The sequence below is a fragment of the Ruditapes philippinarum genome, unplaced genomic scaffold, assembly GCF_026571515.1.
Source record: "Ruditapes philippinarum isolate M1 unplaced genomic scaffold, ASM2657151v2 ctg7596_1_1_1_1, whole genome shotgun sequence".
NCBI classification, from domain to species: domain Eukaryota; kingdom Metazoa; phylum Mollusca; class Bivalvia; order Venerida; family Veneridae; genus Ruditapes; species Ruditapes philippinarum.
Window position 1 is genome coordinate 37498 of NW_026860229.1, and position 14752 is coordinate 52249.

Genomic DNA, 14752 nt, shown 5'->3' on the forward strand with positions numbered 1-14752 from the left:
GGTAAATATTAGTCCTATCTCATTACAACACTGTGGTTAGTCAACAATTTTCAAAGAATAAGTCACTATTGGTTTGTACTGATTCCCTTATATAAACTGACCTTGATAACAACCTTTCTGCCTTGGTATTTTTATACCTGAAAATATATCATGACCACAATTTTATTGTAAAACTTAACAGCCTATAAAAGTTCATCTTCTGCAAAAAAATACTAAAATATAACTTTAATGTCATCTAAATATGGGAATCAGAGAGAGATTTTAATGTCAAATAAAGTTTATATGTCATTTAAAGTTTCAAGAGTTAACTTTAATAGATGTTATTTTTTTTCAATCTGTGTTAATATTTTTATTGTGGAGTAATAAAGAAGATTTTGGAAATGTATTGAAAATAAGACTCTCCTGCAATCATGGTAAAGGACACTGGCATAATCAGTTCTGGAGATTCACAAATATGACCATAGTGATATGATATTATGAACAATGAAATTGTGATGTTGTTATTGTAACATCATTTTGTGAAATTATGATTTTATTGATAACCACTTGTGGTATTACAGAAAGACCAAAATTGAAAAATTCATTTTGGATTTATGGAACTAAAAGTATAGGTTTATGAGAATTGAAACCTTATGTATGGACAACCTTTGCCCTGCTTAATATTGTAAACAAACATAATCATCTTATAATCTAAACAAGAGTATTTTATTATTTTCAATGAAAACTTAAAAAATCTTAAGTAATCTAATGATCACTAGCCGCATGGGTTCAAACCCTGTCAGGGACAGTTAATTGTTTCCTTGAGCAAGAAACTTTCCACTCATTTCTTAGTACTGGTTGGTTCCATGAACGGATTCCAAAGTGTGTCTCTAGCTTAAAACTTCCAACTCAATCAAAATAAAATAAATTCTGTATAAACTTAATATGTATTTATTGAATCGGGAACAGTGCAGATCATGATCAGATGACATTGACATGCCGGCTGATTTTGGTCTGCACTGGTAGCACGAGTAGATTTTATGCTGTGTACATGAACGATATAGGGAAGAATTACTGGTAACTACAAGGTCTGTGATTATGTAGCGCAAGCTTTGTGTTAGTAATGAACCTAGGATATTTTAGAGGAAATAATTTGGCGGAAATATTCTGAATATTCACCATGTTCAGTATTCAATAATTATACCAGTAAGTGTTTGAAACATCCCGCGAGATACTGGAATAATATAAACTGCCTGAAAGTCAGGACATGTATCATTGTAAACATTTATACATTATTCTCTCTAGTATTACCATAACGTTCTCTTTCACTCGTGTTTTATGGATATTGAAACGAGTCTCTAATTGGAAGTTCGAAACGAGCCTTTCTAAAAGACGAATGTTTACAATATTTCATTTTGAGCCGTTAAAGGATCACTAAAGTCAATATAGGGCCATAATGTCACAATCTTGATAAGCCATTTCAATTAAATTTCAAAAGAATCGGGATTTGTGGAATGCCCGTAACTTCCAGATGATTTGATTTGCAAATCGGGTATTTTGTCAGATACGATTATAACTGTGATTAATGGCTATACGTTCTTGTGGAATATTAAATTTTTTTATACGCAGTTTAATAAATGCATTGTCATTCTTTTTAACAAATACGGATGAATTGGTTTTAGTATTTTTTACTCTGTAACAAGGCTTTTTTTGCCATTAGTTCAATGTTGGGCCTTAGGGTTTTATTACTTGATTAGCTGATAGGGAAGTATATATTTCATGAAAGGCCAATATTTAATGGAAATTGATATAAATTTATACACTTGTACTATTTCACTAATTGCTCTAGAGCTATAAAATCATTCACCTTGTTTGTCACAAAATGTGATTAATTATTGATCGAAGTTAGTGGACAAATTATTATATGCCTTTATCCGAATCATTAATTATCATGTTGTATAATAATGTGAATAGAAAAATCTAAATCAAAACCATTAAATTGTAAATTTTTGCCTAAAAGGCTTAGGTTAAAATTAATATTATTTATTGAAGCTTGGTTGTAACTTATTTCGAGCTATTTCGAGTATGCTTCTTAGGAACTAACCAGTACTGGTGTCATGATAGGTAGCACCAGTTTGTCCCCTTATACAGCATGCATAGAAAAAGTCTCAAGGTCAGTGGAAGTTGATTTAAGTATGAACACAATTGATAAGTACCCAAACGCCATGCATAAAAGCCGATTTAAGAATGAACACAATAATTGATAAGTTTGCAGACGCCCTGCATCAAAAGCTGATTAATTGATAAGCACCCAGACTCCATGCATCAAAAGCTGATTTAAGAATGAACACAATTGATAAGTACCCAGACGCCATGCATCAAAAACTGATTTAAGAATGAACACATTTGATAAGTACCCAAACACCCTGCATCTACAGCTGATTTAAGAATAAGTAAGTAGAAACCCTGCATAGAAAGCTCAGATTTAATAATTTACACAATTGATAGGTATGCAGACGCCATGCATCAAAAGTTGATTTAAGAATGATTACAATTGATAAGTTTGCAGACGCCCTGCATCTATAGCTGATTTAAAAATAAGTAAGTAGAAACCCTGCATCGAAAGCTGATTTAAGAATTTACACAATTGATAGGTATGCAGACGCCCTGCATCGAAAGCTGAACAAACAATTATAACAGCAAGTAAGCAGTTTCAGGGGCATTGACAAATGTTTTTTAGAATGTTTAGAATGTCAGAATGAATTTTCAACATAATTTAAATTGATTTAGCTTAATTTTACACAAAATTTTTTTGATATTCAAATTGTGACATGTCATGCAAATTAATATCCAGAGCAGCTATCAAAATGCTTTCAGTTGGCCATTTTTTCTTCCGCCACAAGTACAAGTCATAAAACATGTGTTAAACCAGTTCACATTGGCATTTCCTCTGCCGCCAAGTATATGTTGGAATTTACTTCATAAATCAATCTTGAACGAATTATGATATCATATAATTTTTGTAAAAAAAATACAAAAAATATTTCACTACGTTAATATTCAAAGGTTTGAGAAGTTTCAGAGCGATCATTTCTGACATTTCGATTGCGAAACACAGAAAGAAATCTTGTTTTGTCTAGCTAAATTATCTAGCTTTGCAAAACAATTTATTTTCAAATAAATAGTAATCCTCTAGTGAAATTTTACTAGGACCTGCCAAACTGCACTTTGAGCTGCGATGAAATTTTGGGAAGATATCCAAACCGTCTGCGTTTTAAAGAGCACATCTGCAAATGCAGGGTTTCCTATGATTTGTATTTATTGATGTTTTCTGCCAATCTCATTAGGAGAGAATATGTAAATATGAAGATATATATAATGTATAGGTACCGTATATAATGTATAGGTACCGTATATAATGTATAGGTACCGTATATAATGTATAGGTACCGTATATAATGTATAGGTACCGTATATAATGTATAGGTACCGTATATAATGTATAGGTACCGTATGCAAGTTAATATATAAGAATTCAAGAGATATGTGTATCTTTTAATTTTCATAAATAATTAAATCTTTTACAGCCCTCGAAATACAAATTTGCCGTTTAGGATCAAAGTTTTAAAGACCCATAATTTCTGAATAAATGTGCCCCTTTGTGAATGTTAAGGGACTCCATTGAGGTTTTTAGATATGATGGGACTGGAAATATTTGATGTATGTCTGGATCAATAATTGTGTACATTTTTCAGATCATTTCCTCGCCCCGTTTTTCCAGAATTATTAATTTCATTTTTAAAAAAATAACAAAAAATGAACAGCATTGCAATGCTTTTCATTGATATCGGTCTAAGAAATGAACCTAGTTGTTATTCAATTAAATTCTGAGTATATTTCTTAAATATGCTATGCAGATTTTTCTATTTTGAGTGCTTCACTTGATTTAATATGCAAGAAGTTTAATTTCATTTTTTTAGGTTTTTTGACCTCAGTGGAGTTCTTTTGAAAGTTTTCTCAATTATACTAAAGATATTTATTGGAAACTTCATATATTTCTTTGCAATGGGCATAATTGTATTTCATTGGCCAAGACCCGTAACTCTTACATTGAAATTTACTAAAGTATTCCCCTTTGTTAAGTAAAGTTTTACATGGCCTTTGTTTTACTACATACCATTGCAGTGAATAAGCTCTTGTTTCTCTGTGATTTTTTTCCCAATTTTCAGTTAAAAAGACAGCCTTCATTTAAAGATATTCAAAAAATGTCAAGGTTGAAATAACATCATAATTATACTAAACTTGAACTGACTTTCTTTTGGCAAATTGTTTTGGAATGCAATCTTTTATAATAATGTAATGTGAAAATAAAACGACTTAATTTTCTGGCATTACACTTTCTAATAAAACCTGAGCTAATAAAATAAACTTGTTTTTATCAAAGCTTCTGAAAATAATTGTAATGAAACAACCTTAAAGAGAAAATTGCGGCATGATTTATATTCCTGTAATAAAGCTAGGTACGTTCCATTTTATGTTATATAATGATATGTTTTTATGTAATGTGAAGTACAATGTATGTAACATACCATATGTACTTATATTCTGAGGCAGCTCTATCATACTTTATGAATGATTACAGTTAATGTTCATAATATCTTATATGATATAAAACCTTACTTTTTATTACACTTTCAAAGATATTGGTGCCTAGTTGATTGCTGAAAATCACTTTAATATACCACAAGTAATTTTCCCCATAAGTCATTTTCCAAGAGAACAACTTGGAATATTTACTGTTTTGAGGCAAGAATATTGGAATAGTACACATGTGTTACAAATACAGGTTTTAGGTTTTGAGTAGGTTCTTAAGTTCTTACAGTCATGGCACTGATGTTAACAGGGAATTTCTGTGCAATAGGGTCTTTTAAGCTTTCTTTTACTGTATGATCTAGGGTAATTGCTAATGATGTCTACATTTGCTGGTATGTGATGTATTTTTGTACTTACTGCATGCATGTAATTGAAGTATTTTTTGCAGCAGTTGTCTTTTACAGGGGTGGGGGGTGGGGAGGTGGGGGTGATTGTCTGGCTGTCATGCTGTACATCTCTTCATAGACTGACAAAACAGCCAAATGTGGGATCAGTTCTGTGTCCTGTGAACAGTTTGCTATTTTGATTTTCGTCATTTACCAGTAACGACTTGACCTAACATAATCTTCACAGTAATATACTAGTTATATATTATTAGAGATATTGTTTTTAAATCATGAAATTAAAATTTTTCATTAAAAAGCTTAAATTTTTCCCTATTTTTAAACCATTTTAAAAACAAATTAATTTTGGATATGGTATTGGGGAAAAGGGTTTTTCCCCAGAATTTTGGTTAAAAAATTTAAGTTTTACAATAAAATTATTGGGGTTTTTTGGGGGTTTTCAACACAAATTTTGGTCCAAAAAGATTTTATTGATTTGGGTTTTTGAAAAAAGTATTGTGATGTGGAAAGGGCCCGATATTTTGATGCTGGTGTTAAAGAAAAATAAAAGGGGCCCGTGATATGTATTGTAAATTAAAAAAAAAAATTCTTCATAAAAAAAGAGAATCGTTTTGTAAATGTCATGAGATAGTATTACAGGAACTTGAAATTTTGTCAAACACATGTAGTTGATATTAAGGACAAAAAAACCCTGACAAATTTTACTATATACTATAAAATTAACATTTTATTTAATATTATACTGTAACAGTTTTCTTTAAAAAAATTCATCAATGTCAATTATTTTACAGAATTTTAAATTACTTTGCAATTATAAATGTAAAATAATGAATGAATATTGTTTTTTCAGTTCAATTGAGATTTCCGAATTAAAAAATATTGCAAGAATTCTTAGAAGTTCGTTTAAATCGGAAATTTGAAAATCTGTTATTTCATCAACCCCTGTGCTATCCTTTGTGATGTTGAATGGTTGACAAAGGATTTTTGCCATTGTTTAACCCTATTAAGAAATTTTTCATGGTGTAGGAGTGCATAAAAGTATCGGTTTTCACAAAAAAGTGTTCATGGAAACAAAGACAGAAAATTGTGTATCGAGATTAATCAAACATTTTCATCATATTAATTGCGTATTAGAAATTTAATTTGTCCAGTCTTTGTTTTGTATAACTGTAGTTTCGTTGTATTTTACGCATTCGTTTACAGGAAGTAACGTTGTTCTGAACATTTGACAATGATAGTTACGATTGTATGATTGTCACTGCAGGGAACCGGAAACTTGCTGTTTAAGCTTAATGTTGCGGGGATTAACTGTTTCTAAAGTCCTCTTTAATCTCAGTGTCTTTTTTTTCCTAATACAAAACGCAGTGAAATAATATCATAAAATTTATGTCTGCCATCGGCTACGATGTTTTATTTAGACATGTAAATTTCTTGCACATGGCTGACTTTTATTCGGCTTAATTTTCAATATCTGTTGCCGATTTTGGAATATTAATTTAGCAAGTGGTTTTAATGCAGCACATTCTCAATTTTAGACTGTGTGTCGTGGATTGTTTACATTCACTCCTCAAGACGTGTGTTGTCAACAGGCACGTGTGAGGTAAGGATATTTTTATATTTTCCTTTTACATCTAGAAAAGAGACTTTTAGTCATAATTATGACATTATGAAAAGCCCATTGAGGATGAAATTTGAGTTTCAAGTAATAACGGTGTAGTATGTAGGTAAAGTGTTATACTGGGTTTTATAAACTGTCAAATTTTCAAAATGCATTTTCTTTTAAAGCTATGAGATAGGTATAGTTGTTATGAAAGGTCACTGCAGTCGTCTTAACTGAAAAGATGAGCCCTTATGGTTGAGGGGTTGAGAGGTATCAGAATTGAGGCCACCGTTGAACCTGTGTGATCGTGAGATCTGGTTTGGATTTAGCTGATCTTAATAAAAATATGATTGTATGATTATTCATAATTATCTAGTCACTGTCCCTTTTAAACCCATTTCTAACTGCTTGTTGTGCCCCCGCTTTAGGGGTGGCATTTAGATTTATCCTTGTCCATCCATCTGTCCATCTGCACATCCGCTCTCACAGGACTAATAATGTGGCAAGAGGGACAATAGGTAACTGTTCTTCCTCTTTGATGTCATTCATTCCTTATGCTTTTATGTGGCTATTTTCTTTTGTGTGGCTAAAAAGAACAAAAGAGAGAACAATAGAGTAGCCACATTATTACTGTCCTGTTAGAACGTCCAGCCGTTCTCATTTTGTGTTGCACATAGCTCAAACAGTATTTGACCTAGAGTCATGAAACTTTACATAAATGTTGATCAGCATGTGTAGTTGTGCACTTGGGTGTTTTTCGTGTGGATATATTTAGTATTTCAGAGTTATTGCCCTTGACTTAGTAAAAATTTGCAATTTTCAACTTGTGTCGCACGTAGCTCAAAAAGTATTTGACCTAGAGTCATGAAACTTTACAGGAATGTTGATCAGCATGTGAAGTTGTGCACCTAGGGTATTGCTTGTGCATTTATTTTGTTTTGTCAAGAGTAATTCTGGTATTTGCATGTGGATTTCTTCAGTTTAGTTACAGATATTGCTCTTGACTTAGTATAAATTTGCAATTTTCAACTTGTTCATGCATAGCTCAAAAAGTATTTGACCTGTATGCCTGAAAGTTTACAAGAATGTTGGTCAGCATGTGTACTTATGCCCTTTGGTGTTCGCTTGTGGATTTATTCAGTATTTGTAAAGTTCTTGCCCTTTACTTAGTAAAAAATTTTTACTTTTCAACTTGTGGCACATGTAGTCCAAAACATATTTGACCTAGAATCATAAGATTGACAGAACAGTGGAGTGTGGGGACACCCGTGTCCTATGGACACATTTCTAGTGTTTTTAATTTTCTTGGTTTAATATATTAATTTGCATATTTCACTTCTTATACATGTACATAACAATTACTCCCCCATCAAGCAACTTTCCACCATTGTTTTCTTGGCTTGCTAAAAGTCACGCACAAATGATAATTATGAATTTATTATTGAGAACATTCATGAAAAAACATAACTTTTTTTTTACTTTTTAAGTGAGTTATAGTTAACTGTTGATGGCCGTCTTAATCACATTGTTCTTGATTTTCTTTTTTTGTTCGTCTTACACAATATTATAATGGCTGATAATGATTTAACATGTTCGGGAAATAAAGAATCAATTAGGATAAAAAGGTGACATGAATGTTATTAATATACCAATCAAGGTGTCATAGATAATGGCTTGTTTATAGACGACTCTGACAGTATTAACTTTTGCCCCGAGGTCAGTTTTCAATACACAATCATAGATTCGTATGTAACTCTTCATAACGGAGGTAATTAATTAAAAGCTATAGGACACCTTGACAATACCTTAGGCTTTTTATGTTTTTAAACGTAATTTATGATCAGTTAAAGATATAGTGTGTTGACAGCTATGATTTTTTATGGCTCAGCCTGGGCTGACTTTGCTATAGTTTTTGTAAGATCAGGGGCTAGAGGTGAAGTTTATCTATATTCTCAGTATATATTTCTGGTGGGGTTAGGGAGGACAGGTTAAGATTGCCCATGTAACATGCTTGTACCTGTATTGTGTTACAGAGTGAAACACTTTCAAAGTCAACTTCAATTTGAAAAACAGGAAAACATGTTTAAACTTAGACATTTTTGTTAAGATTTTGCATTTACACAAAGTCTTTGCACTGTCAAATTTCTGTAAAAACCACTGCTATTTAAAAATCTTTTGCAAGAAAGCTGCATTATTATTTGAACCCAATCCTCAGGCCCATTTGAGTATTTAAAATGAAAAATTAGTTGTGTATGTTCAGTCAGATCTGTACATGTTCCATGCCAGGAAAGGCTTGGATGGTTCTACAGGTTTGACTGTATCCATTCATAGCATTATTACATATTGTCTTAAAATGGCAACATTTTTTTGGAAACACAATCTTCCATCATGCATATTTAATTTCTAGTACTGTTAAGTGTAGCAGAATAAAGAACATGTTGTTATAATAGGGCATGCTGTTTCCAATTTCCTTAAAACATGATTGATTACACGCTGTAGAATTTTGACTTGGAAAATTTGTCTTTGCCCGTTAAACAGGGGATATAGTAATCAGAGTGACAAGTTCATAGCTATGTTTGATTTCTTTTGGACATATTTTCCTGGAATTAGTGCCGTCTTGTTTTGATTGCCTGTCATGATAGATTAGAACTTGATGCTGACTGGTTTTAGGAGACATTATAGATCTTGGTTTGAATCTGTATCGTCATCTAGAATTTTTTTTAGAATATTGACTAATTTTTTTTAACATTTGTAAAGGCAAAATTAATGAATTACAGCTGTCACATTTTGGAGAAACAAACAAGCTGCATTTTAGCTTTTTCTATTCAAGGTTTTAAATAGATAATGTTTAACCCTAACCACCCTAAATATCTTAAATGGACTTGTCCATCTTTCAATCTGGACATGACAATTCATCATTCTTAGGGAAAATTTCAAAATATAAAAATATTGTACTGACTGAATAATGAAAAGTGCAGATTACAGTCCCATAAAAGGAATTTACAGGGTCTCAAAGCATCTATGATCAATGGATAATGTTCTTGTTACATTTGACCAGAATAAACCATATTTATTGTCTCAAAATTTTGCTGATACTAAGAAATGATTTCATGGCCATTAAATATTTACTATTTTGTGTAGTCTAGCATTCTTTTGGCAAACATCTATTCCTAAATTAACTGGAAGACTATTAGTCTGCCTGTAGCCAAAGTCATCAAGATAACTAACTCTGTACTGTGCCAAAGGATCAAAGGCCTATCTTGGGCAGGTTTCATGTGAGTTAGCTATCCAGCTAGCTTATAGAAGGTTTCCGGGTTCTATCAAGCCAAAGGTTCCTCATCGCCCACAGTAAAGCTGGAAAGTAATCATATGACCTGTATTAAAAAAGTGTTGCAGTAACTTAATTAAAAATACAAATAAAATAAAAGCACAGGTGCATGCCTTAAAAAAATAAACCTCAGGGTTTTGCTGTAAATACTGTCTTCTTAAAAGCTTCTAAAAACTGTTTGAAATGTAATTAAATAGCATTGAAAACTTTGGAAATGCAAAAATCACCTGTTACTCCTATTTTATCTGGGAGATAGCTATTTTGATTAGTTTAACAATTTAAATCTATGGAATATCTTTTAACTATGTGAAATGTTTGAATGGAATTTCCAGTTCATGGCTTTATGCAATTTTAAATCAAACACTTTTGGAAGATGAACTAGAAAAATCTTACTTTGTCTTTCACCTACTGTGTAAAATACTATCTTTCAAAATGATTATTGTCAGTTCAATTCTCTACCACCTAGTGAATGTTCTTTACTATGTCCTTTTATAAGCTAATTTGTTTGAACATCCTTCGAAAAGTACCTGTAGCTTAAGCTTCTGAGTGAGACAGATTTTTTAACGACCCTTTAAGTTGTCATTGAAAACGTGTTAAAATAGAATGGCTAAATAATAAGTATTATTGTAGCGCTGTTCCAATTACTGGTAAGACTGTTGCATGCTGTTTTTTCCACTTTTGCAAAGTCATATGAAAGAAAGGAGTCTGGTGAAAAAATATTTACAAAGTGAAATTATCAGTTGAAAATATTGAGTTTTTGGTGTCATTTTAGTGATTCTACTGCCACAGCATTTTTATGCAAGCTTATGGCTGTGATTTACAAATTGGCAGGTAAAAAAATCAAAGCTGGACAAGTAAGTTACAGGAAATTCATTGGTTACATGGTTAAAACAGACTGTGTTATCAGGTGACTAAATATGTACACAGTCTGGAACAGATATCAGACTGTGTCAACTGTTATACCTTTTTACGTTTGTACGATAAATTTTAACTGCGGATTAAGTTCTAATGCCATAAATGGAAATCCGTAAATGGGAATTGAGTCATGTAATGAATCAGACAAAAGTAGGTGGCTGGCTAGTGTCCAAACATAATTAATTACCCGAAGTAAACCGGCTATTACATCCTATTATGTCACTGGGGAGGTGGGTGGGGAGGAGGGTCATTATTATAAATTAATCATGAGAGTGGAACATTCTATCCCGAGGGTCCGTGCAGCCAGCAGCGCATATTCAATAATTATTGAATACAGTCTATTGTACTTTCACTTTTGGTATCCTCGGTTATTTATAGAAAAATTATTCCGATGTACATTAATCAATTATAACAATATGATGAGTCAATGTACAAATATTACATACATTGGGCAATAATATTTAGGAAAAAAAAACAACAAACAAAACAACTTCATAAGGCTGATGTATAATTAAATCTAAAGGGATTAGATGAGGTATTCTTGTGTTGGGCGTTTACTATATACGATAATATCATACTCATCATGCAGCACTGAAGCTCCAGTTATCTATATTAAGGGGGCGATAGGTATGTTATCATTTTAAATTTGTGTTGTTGTTGTTCTTGTGTTATTTTGTTCTGTCCATTGTTTTCTCATTTAGGGCATACAGACTAGAATTACACAAATTTTTATGGAATGACACAAAAGTGTCATATTGAAGTGTCAGTCAGCGTCACATCATGATACATGTAACTGTACATGAGGGGATGTTAAAACTATTTTAAATTTTACCATTTTGAAACATAAATGTTGAATTCAATTTAAGCTGGTGCTTAAGGGGCTTGGAGAGTTACAAGCTTGCATTGTACCAGTTAAAGATGTGTTATTTGTTAGAGATGGATGTAGGGTTGTGCATTGTCAGCTGGGTGCGATTGTTCTGATCCACGATTGATCTGATCCACGATTCAGACCTGATTAAGTTCAACAGTAAAACTTTTTCTGAAGTTTTTATACATTAAATGAAGGCTTATTAGAATTTCTTTCTATTTATAGTTATGAATCGTACTCCAGCAATCTTAGGTGCACAAGGTGTGAATCTCTATCAAGCAATGTTAATACTTCTAACAAATGCACAAGCTATATTGGTATTGTGTGAATTACAATCCAGCAATCTTAGGACTAACAAATACACAAATCATATAGTGTCAATATGTGAACCCCAATCCAGTAATCTTAATTAAGACAAACAATTACATGAATTATGAATATTTTAGTAATGGACACAGCCCCAGATGTGAGCGAGACCTAATCAAATGTATTCTAGAGCAGATTTTATTGAGTTGATACATGTCTATATTAACCCATTGTATCTTGTTATACATAGACTAGCAATGAAATTCATTTTACACTATTCCCGAATAATTGAAACAGGTGCAGTAAGTGTCATGAAACAGTATGACTGATAACATAATTTTGATACTGTAATTCAAATATTAAAATCTATGAAGTGAAAAAATCTACAGGTATATGTATGAAAGATAAGATGTAGAGAAGTGTCAAAAATTGATATGACATATTGTGATATACGATGTGTTAATTGCAAAAATTCATGTACAATTTGAGCTCGTCATTTCAGAAACTCGATCTTTCGATCTTTTGTTCGGGCAACATGTTGCAGGGGAATTTATATTTACATGATGAACATTGTCATTACCTTTTCTTTCACAAATAAAATGCTATCTACTGTGACTAACCCTAAAATGATAAGGCAATTTTTCATAGATTTGTGGTGTACCGTATCTAATATTGACAAACGATGGTATCGCACATTCGTAAAATATGATTTAAATAAGTAATCAACAATCACGCGAAATTCAGTAATTTCAACAACAGTGATATATGGTTTTAAGAAAGGCATAAGTCACGGATCAGATATCCGGTTAAAAACATTTCTGATGGCTAAACTTTGATATTTAACATTATTAAAGCATGTCCCCAAACTGACCCGAGCACAGCAGCTGTAATCGTAGGAAAATTAATTGCAGGGGAGGCATTAGCGATACATTAATATAACATATGATTATATTGTGAGAATATGACTGTAGTTATGTTGTTAGTGAATGCTCGAAGTTCAGCGTGAGTGACAGTCGCATGATTGCCTTAATTTAGTTCTGTCACAGAATCTAGTTAAATGCTGCGTTTATCAATTATCTATTTTTTTCCCCCTTCACTCTGTTTCTTTTCTTTTCGAGCTAAAATGAAAATAGACACTGTGTTATTTTGTTTGCATTTCACATCCGCGATGAAAGTGTGAACAGTTTTTCGCAGATGAAAACATTTCCTGTGATAATATTGTAATTATCAGCTTTTTTGGAACACTTAAAATTTGAATTCTTGAGAAATTTTCAAAAGTTTGCTAATACCTTTCATCATTAAGGGGAGATAATTTGATTTACAATTTAAAAAAAGGGAGATAATTCATTCACAAAGAAAGTGGAAGTTGGATTGCATTTTGGTAGTATGATATGATCATCGGTGTACTTATGACAAAGGTAACAGTTATCTTTTTTTTCAATCTTTGGAATGTGAGGCACAAGTTGATATTTCAATAAAAGTAATAAATCATTTTGAATATTTTAAAAGAAGTCTTCTGCACAGGAGCTGTAACTTAAGTGGTTAGATTTTAGATTAAATAACTGGAGCATGTTTTACATCGTTCATGAATTAAAATTTATCATTAAAATGGCATAACATTAGGTGTTTATCATTTTATGTGAATACAAGTTTATGACTGCTGCAATAACTTGGCAACTCATGGCAAATTTGAGTATATAAAATTTCAATTTTTTTTATATAAACTATCTGTATGATGTTAAATATTTGGATATTTTATAGATTTATTGCCGTTCTTCAAAGTTCATTGATTAATCAAGTGTTATCAACATTTTAATGCATTGTATTAAATTGCACTATATATACCTAGTGAAATTATAATTCATTTGTACTAAATGACCCCTGTAGCCTCTATTTGAAATACAGAAGAAATTGTCCAATAGGAATGGCTAGCTACCTGCCATGTGTTATGCCTAAAGACAATATTGTTCAAAGTTACATAACTCTTGCATCATATTAACTTTACTATAGATAATGTTAGATAACTCCTTTAAGATAGTTTGAAAGTTGTAATCTGGTTGTATTGTACAGGTATTGAAAATCTAAGTGACACCAGTTTAACAGTGGGGTAGAGGATTAGTGTGGTTTATTTTGATAATTAACTTTTAAAAAGGGAGATAATTATGTTGAAATTTCAGAAGATTTAAAGATTATCGGCATTGATTGACATTGAATATGATGTGAGACAGTGTTATATGGAGATATTAAGGTGCAGTTAGTGACAGATATTAGGATAATCTAGGAACAATTAACCCAGGTTTAGAGATTATTATAAGGAAAAAAGGTTTATTTATTTGGATAAAGGTAGTTATAGCACCATTTATAATTATCATATAAACGAAAAAATCAAACTGTTAATTGGAAAGCTGTTTTAAATTAAAGGAAATTTATCATTATTGGATTCAAATAAGATTGGTGAAGAAAAAGGTAATAGTTTTAATACATTAACATATTGATGTTTCGTCACGATTTGATGAAAAATTTAAGAAGGTATTAATTAAGATGGTATTTGTATTAATTAATTGGATTTGATTAATGTTATTACAGATGTATAATGGATTGAATACTTTGTTATCCCTATTGAAAGATGAGGTAGTTTTGAATTGGTTTAAGAATTATAAATAAATATTTCATGCTTGGTCTATTTTCTTGATGGAATAATTAAATTATTTTATTTTTATTTATTTTTGATTTATAAAAGTGTCTCCAAAATGGAAACT

The 14752-nt window shown here is 31.5% G+C and overlaps 1 long non-coding RNA gene across 1 annotated transcript in view; it reads left to right on the forward strand.

The window, feature by feature from the left end:
• Nucleotides 1-14752, forward strand: part of LOC132759300 (uncharacterized) — a 49565-nt gene that overhangs the window by 5031 nt on the left and 29782 nt on the right. The window contains exon 3 of the long non-coding RNA XR_009629690.1: nucleotides 6512-6576. This is a non-coding gene — a long non-coding RNA (uncharacterized LOC132759300). The remainder of the gene's footprint in view (nucleotides 1-6511; nucleotides 6577-14752) is intronic.